The sequence below is a fragment of the Ziziphus jujuba genome, chromosome 6, assembly GCF_031755915.1.
Source record: "Ziziphus jujuba cultivar Dongzao chromosome 6, ASM3175591v1".
NCBI lineage: Eukaryota > Viridiplantae > Streptophyta > Magnoliopsida > Rosales > Rhamnaceae > Ziziphus > Ziziphus jujuba.
Window position 1 is genome coordinate 1,664,229 of NC_083384.1, and position 8,038 is coordinate 1,672,266.

The following is an 8,038-nucleotide window of genomic DNA, read 5'->3' on the forward strand; positions in this document are numbered from 1 at the left end:
CTTTGCCGATCCCTATCTATCCTTGGGTAGATTTGTCTATCGATTTTATTCTTGGGTTGCCTAGGTCAAGGACAGGTAAGGATTCAATATTTTTTGTAGTAGATAGGTTTTCTAAGATGGCACATTTTATTGCATGTAACAAAACTGATGATGCATCCAATATTGCTAATTTATTTTTCAAGGAAATTGTGAGACTGCATGGAATGCCAAGAACTATTGTTTCGAATAGGGATGCTAAGTTCTTAAGCTATTTTTGGAAAACATTGTGGGCTAAATTAGGCACTAAGCTTTTATTTTCAACTACTTGTCATCCACAAACTGATGGACAAACCGAAGTAGTAAATAGAACCTTGTCTGCATTGTTGAAAGCATTAATTAGTAGAAATTTAAGGACTTGGGAAGAATGTTTGCCACATGTTGAATTTGCATATAATAGGTCTTTACATTCAGCAACGAAATTTACTCCCTTTGAAATTGTTTATGGTTTTAATCCTTTGACTCCATTAGATTTAACACCTTTGCCTTTAAGTGAGCGTGCTAATCTAGATGGAAAACAAAAAGCTGATTTTGTAAAGCAGATTCATGAGAAGACCCGAGCAAACATTGAGAGGAGGATCGAGCAATATGCAAAGGTGACTAATCAAGGCCAAAAATCAATGGTGTTTGAACCTGGAGATTGGGTGTGGCTGCATTTAAGGAAAGAAAGATTTCCCGAACAAAGGAAATTAAAACTCATGCCGAGGGGTGATGGACCTTTTCAAGTTTTGGAGAGGATAAACGACAATGCCTACAAACGTGATCTACCGGGAGAGTATAGTGTTAGTGCCACCTTTAATGTTGCTGATTTATCTCCTTTTGCTGCAGGTGATGACTTCGATTTGAGGACAAATCTTTTTCAAGAGGAGGGGAATGATGCGAATCCACCCGAGACTGTTCGACCGACAACCCACTGGGGTGCTGACCCAATACAAATGAAGGTGGGACCAATCACTAGGGCCCAAGCCAAGACGTTCAAGGACAATATTGCTGTCTTCATACAAGGAATAAGTCATAGTCAAGAGCGGTTGGCCATATCTAAAGAACCAAGGCCTGTTTTACTCATACAAGCAATAGAAGCCAAAACAGGCCCGGGTGACGTTTTTGGTGATAATAAGGAGGCTGGGTTGTATGAATTGGAACCCCATCCTTATGGGTTCAATTCATATGGAGGATGTGTCATAGAAACCAGCCAAAGCAGCTTCAAAGCCGAACAACAAGGTGGTTTGCGCACAAGGGGACGAAAAGGCCGGATTTGCTGTATTCCTTGCTGGCTTTACTGTATTTTACTGTATTACCCTTTTCTCATACTTCCAAGCAAGGGCAACGTGAGGAACTTCACAATAAGCTTATTTGGAATCCCACAAACACTATTGAAGCTGATTTGGAGTCCAATTGGATCGAAGAAGGGTCATTACCAACATAGCCGAAATTTACCATTTTTAGTTTCCTAATTTGTTCTTACTTTTTGTTTTAGGAAACTACCATTACTTTTAGGTTTTTATTTATTTAGTTTCTAGACAAATAACTTTAGTAAGGTTTTTATTTTATTCTTTCCATTGTAAATTAATTAATTCCTAATTTAATATAAAGGAATTAATTAATTAAACTTAGATTAGGAAAGAAAGTATAGTTTCGGCCAACTAGAATTCTTTTTGTGAGTGGCCGATTTTACGTAGGGTTTTTAGGGTTTATTTTGTTTCTTTCAAAGCCTATTTAAAGGCTTAGTTATCAATAATAATTGACTTTGATTTGATTAAAAAAATACTTGTGAGATTAATTATCTCTTTGTTCTTTGAGAACACCTAAAACACCATTAGAGAATTGGTTGTTTTAGCTTGACTTATCAATAGGTTTTCCATCCCCTATTGTGGCGTCTACATTATACCAAGGTTTCTAACCATAGGTTGGTTAGGGGTTGAGGTCCATTCCATTAGAACTTGAACTTAATTGAGATCTAGGCTAAAATAATACGGGTTTAGGAGCAGGTTGTCCTAGGTTCGTATCAATTAACTCTTTCATCCTATTGACTCAGCTCATCTCATGTGGAAAAAAAATCGTTCAAAATTTGAAAATCGTACCGAATCCTTCTAAGTTAATTGTTTTTTTATTTAGCATTTCTTTTTTTTTTAGCATATCCTTTTTTTAACTTATACATGATATATGAAATGAATGAAACTTCAGCTCATTGATCTATAAAAAGAACGTACAAATATTCTTCGAATATCTGTAGTTGTAGAAGTGAAGATGAGTTTCTGATTATTCAATGAGCATCCTGTAGTTCATAAAAATTAGGGGCAATATGATCCTTACATAAAGGCCATCCTGTCCAACTTTCCGGCATTAAGATATGTTTTACACGTGGATGATTATTATAAGCGATTCCCAACATATCATAAGATTCCATTTTTTGAAAATCGGCATTTTTCCAAACCCAGAAAACAGACAAAATTCTAGGATTCCTCCTTGGGGTAAATACTTTTATGCATACTTCATCCAGTTGATCCATACCATACCATACTCTGTTCGCGTAAGACAATACACACTGGCTAACAGTCCACCTGGTGCTACATCATAGGCACATTGGGAGTGTAGATAATTGTAACAATATACATATAAAATGATAGCAATGGAATGCCAATCCTCCGGCTTTATTTGTAAACTCTCTATTCCTTGGTAATCGAAACCTAAATATCTATGAACTAGCCCATGTTTGACTAATCAAGCAGGTAAATGACCCTGCATCTTTTTTATCTCTCCCACATTTTTATTTGTATTGTATTTTATTTGTATTGTATAAGTAGTTTATTTGTGTACGTATTATAAACATTTGACATTTACGATTACGATGAAATTTATGAAGATTGGCTTGCTGTTTGGTATTTTGTATATGTACAAAAAAAACAAAACCTCCTGCCTAATTCACGAAGCCTAATTCACTAATTCGTGGGAAGCTAATGAACTATTGTATTTGAAAAATGTTTTAGGGGAGATCTCTGAAGTAGATGATGGTTGATAGAGTAATACTTGATTATAATTTCCCACATGAGTACTGTGTCCAACATGAAACTTGTGGTTGGTAGTAAAACACCAATTCGTTTGTTGAGATCTAATTCGATCTTCATAGATTTCTCAAGGTATTTTCTTCCAAAGTTTTGTTATAGCATCTATAACAGCCTCTGGTTTAGGTGGACAGCCAGGTAAATAGACATCTAAAGGAATTAGCTTATCGACCCCCCGAATAGTACTATAAGAATCGGTACTAAACATCCCCCCTATTATTGTACATGCTCCCATAGCAATTACATATTTTGGTTCAAGCATTTGTTCATATAATCTCACTAATGTACCCGCTATCAAAATTAGGTCTACCTGTCTAGGACTAGATTTTTGCACCAGTCCATAACGATCAAAGTCGAATCGCGATCCTATTAGTGAAGCAAATTCCAAAAAGCAACAACTAGTAACATAGGAAAATGACCATAAACTGGAGAGTCTTGACCAATTTGAAAGATCACTTGACGTAGTTGAAATAACTGAACTTTGGATTGTTTGATCAAGGAAGGGAAACTCAATAATGGAATTCATGACTGTTTCAATTTTTTGATTTATTTATTGTTTGATGAATATTCAAGAGCTAAGACCATTCCAGAGCTCCTTTTCGCCATGCATAAATTAAACCAACAATTAGGATAAGCATGAAAATCAAAGTTATGTGATTCCGCCCGAGCCCGCTCCACTGATAACCCGCTGGGGTGCTGACTCGACATGGATGAAGACTAGGCCAATCACAAGAGCTCAAATTAAGAGATTTAAGGACAACCTGGGAGTATTTATATAGGGGGTAATAAATCTCAACAGAGCTTGTCCATACTTGAAGATACAAAGCTTATTTTAAGCATCCAAGTGGTGGAAGCCGATACGGACCCGGGTGACGGTTTTGGTACATTTTTGGAGTCCGGGAAGCATGAAATGGTTTCAATGATTTATGGGTTCAATACATATATCAAGTTAAAGCAGCCTCAAATGCAATAAAAAAGGGCTTGTACGGATAGCATCAACAATTTGGCCGAATTTGCTGTATTGCTTGCTGGCTTTACTGTATTTTACTGTATTAGCCTTTTCTTATTCTTCCAAGCATGGTCAACGTGTGGGCCTTCATATTCATCTTATTTGGCATTGATACGAACCTAGGACGACCTGCTCCTAAACCCATATTATATTAGCCCGGATCTTTAATTAAGTTCAAGTTCTAATGGAATGGACCTCAACCCCTAACCAACCTGTGGTTAGAAACCTTGGTATAATGTAGACGCCACAATAGGGGATGGAAAACCTATTGATAAGTCAAGCTAAAACAACCAATTCTCTAATGGTGTTTTAGGTGTTCTCAAAGAACAAAGAGATAATTAATCTCACAAGTATTTTCTTAATCAAATAAAATCAAAGTTTTTTTCTTATTGAAAAATAAGGCTTTAAATAGGCTACAAAGCCACGAAATAAAACCCTAAAAACAAAGGAAAAACCGGCCATACAAAGTAGTTTCCTATGGTGGCCGAAATTCTCACTCCTTTCCTAATCTAATTTGGATTAATTAATTCCTTTATTTTGAATTAGGAATTAATTAATTTACAATGAAAATAATAAAATAATAACTTTCCTAAACTTATTGTTCCAGAAAATAAATAAATAAAAACTAAAAAGTAATGGTAATTTCCTAAAACAAAAAAGTAGAATCAAATTAGGAAACCAAAATACTAGCTTTTTGACTAAGTTGATTTTGACCAATCTTTGACCAATTTGAACTCCAAATCAGCTTCAATATGCTTTTTAGGATGCCAAATAAGCTGAATATGAAGTCCCACACGTTGCCCATGCTTGGAAGAATAAGAAAAGGCTAATACAGTAAAATACAGTAAAGCCAGCAAGCAATATAGCAAATTCGGCCAAATTGTTGATGCTGTCCGTACAAGCCCTTTTTGATTGCACTTGAGGCTGCTTTAACTTGATTCCATGACCTCTTAGGCATATGTATTGAACCCATAAAGCATTGGAACCATTTCATACTTCCCAGACTCCAAAAATGTACCAAAACCGTCACCCGGGTCCGTATCGGCTTCCACCACTTGGATGCGTAGAATAGGCTTTGTATTTTCAAGTATGGACAAGCTCTGTTGAGATTGATTAGCCCCTGTATAAATACTCCCAGGTTGTCCTTAAATCTCTTAATTTGAGCTCTTGTGATTGGCCTAGTCTTCATCCGTGTCGAGTCAGCACCCCAACGGGCTATCGGTTGAGCGGGCTCGGGCGGAATCACATCATTCCCCTCCTCTTGAAAAGGATTTGTCCTCAAATCAAGATCATCACCTACAGCAAAAAGAGTTAAATCAGCACCATTAAATGCAGCACTCATGTTATACTCACCCGGTAAATCAAGCTTGTAGGCATTCTTGTTATTCGGCTCCAAAACATGAAAAAGTCCATCCATCGGCGGTAGGAGCTTTGACTTTCTTTGTTTAGGAAATCTTTCCTTTCGTAAGTGCAACCAAACCAATTCTCCTGGGTCAAATACTGTTACAACAAAATCTAGAAATACATGCTCATTATGGTAAAAATTACACTTTTTAAAGTTAGCAAACAATATTTTCCAAATTTTCAAATTGCCACTAAGTAAAGCTCTCAACAATGCAGATCAAGTTCTATGCAATAAAGATATCTTTAAATAAGTATCTTTAAAATTCATGGTCAGCAATGATTTCTTATTCATAATTACTTCATTAACATCACCAAAGCTAAGATAAAAATTTATATTTTTCCTTTCTTGTCTTCCTTTTCCTTTCTCACTCATGGCCATCTCACCTTCCTCACTCTCGGCTTTTGCACCAAATTTTTCACTCTTGGTTTTATTAAAATTTTTCCACACAACCTGAGCATTAGAAGACTTACCTTGGACAGCAAGCTCACCTTTTCCCTCTTGATTGGATGGTAGTCCACTTGGAATCTCATTTGGGAAGACATCTCCAAATTCCTTCAAAAGAAAAATCATTGAACTTGGCAATTCAAGTTCTTCAATGTTAGTTTGATCATTAAAATAATTTTCTTTATAAATAATGACCAGCAAAGGTTTCTTGCACTCAATAACCTTATTAATATTCCCTAAACTCAAATAAGAGTTGCTACTTGACCTTTCTTTTCTTTCTTTTTCTTTTTCCCCCTTGGATTGGCGCAAACCTTCGGATTTCCCTTCCTTCTCCAAGCTCTCGGGTTTGCCACTTTCTTTCCCCTCTCTTTTGGCTTTTCCTTGATCTTTCCACTCAATATGAGCCTTAGAAACCTTACCTTGATCAGCAACCTCATTCTTACCCTCTTGAAAGGATGGTGAAGCCGTTGGTGCCATACTTGCTTTTTCCTTAAGCTTTTCGGCTTCTCTCCTTTGGTGCATTTGTAATTGGTCTTTGTAAACCTCTTTAGGAGATAATGGTTCCAGCTTGACCTTATTCCCTTTAAACCTGAAAACAATACTATTTTCTCGACCAAAATGAGTAGCATCTTTATCAAATTGCCATGGCCTACCTAATAGTATATGTCCAGCAATCATGGGTACAATATCACATAAAACTACATCCTCATATCTACCTATATTAAATTTTACTTTGGCTTGTTTATTCACTTTTATTTCACCATTATCATTAAGCCATTGTAATCGATAAGGTTCTGGATGTTTAATAGTTATTAAGCCTAATTTATCAACTACAATGTTACTAATTACATTTGTACAACTTCCACTATCAATAATCATACTACAAATCTTACCTTGAATTTCACATCGGGTGTGGAAGATGTTCTCTCTTTGAATTTCATCCTCATCTTTGTATGCAGCAAGTACTCTCTTGCTTGGCTTAATTTAGCAAGTTTAATTTAGCATTGGATGCTTGCAAGGTTTCGGGTTCATCCTCCAAGTCCTCCTCCTCTTGCTTGGCTTCATCCTCACTTTCTTCACTTTTCGATTCTAGCTCGTCATTGCCCTTTAACACCATGATTCTTCTATTCGGGCATTGGCTAGCGATGTGTCCTCCTCCCTGGCACTTAAAACACACAACATCATGAGTTCTAAAAGGTTTAGGATCTAATTTTATCTCATTCTTTGGTGCTTGGACAGATTCGGTTCTAGTCTCCTTCCTTGGCCAATTTGAACTTTCTTCTTTGACTTTCAGCTTTGGCTTGCTTTCATATATGGGATTGTTCCACCAGCCACTAGAATTGGACCTTCCACTGTTGGAAACACCTCCAAACCATGATCTTACACCCCTCCTCTTGAATTGATGCTCTAATTTAATAGCCACATGCAACATCTCCTCCAATTCCACATATTGTTGCAATTCTAGTTGATTGGCTATTTCACGATTCAAACCACCAAGAAACCTTGCCATGGTTGCTTCCCTATCTTCATTCAAGTTCAATCTCTTCATAAGCATCTCCATCTCCTTGTAATAATCCTCCACGGATCCATGTCCTTGAGATAAAGATTGAAGTCTTTGATGCAGCAACCTATGATAGTGTGATGGTACGAATCGCTTCCGCATGACTCCTTTCATTTGTCGCCATGTAGTAATTAAGTCATCACCAACTCTCCTTCGGGTGTTTTGCTCATTGGTCCACCATTGGAGTGCATAATGTCCAAACTCCATTGCTGCCAATTTCACCTTCTTAGCCTCTGAATAATTATGGCGGTCAAATATCATCTCCATCTTTTCTTCCCACTCCAAATATGCTTCGGGGTCACTTTTTCCCATGAATGGTGGGACGTTGATCTTGATATTGCTAAGATTGTCATCTGTTTCTTCCCTCTTATATCTTCCACAGCCAGCTCTATCTTGGACAGCAAAAGTTTCATCCATACCTTCCTCAAAGTCTCCACTGAATGGCTCCTCATCAAATTCCTCTCTCGATCTCTCGCGACCTCCTCGTCCTCGGCCTCGTCCTCCATGGAATTCTTGCCTAT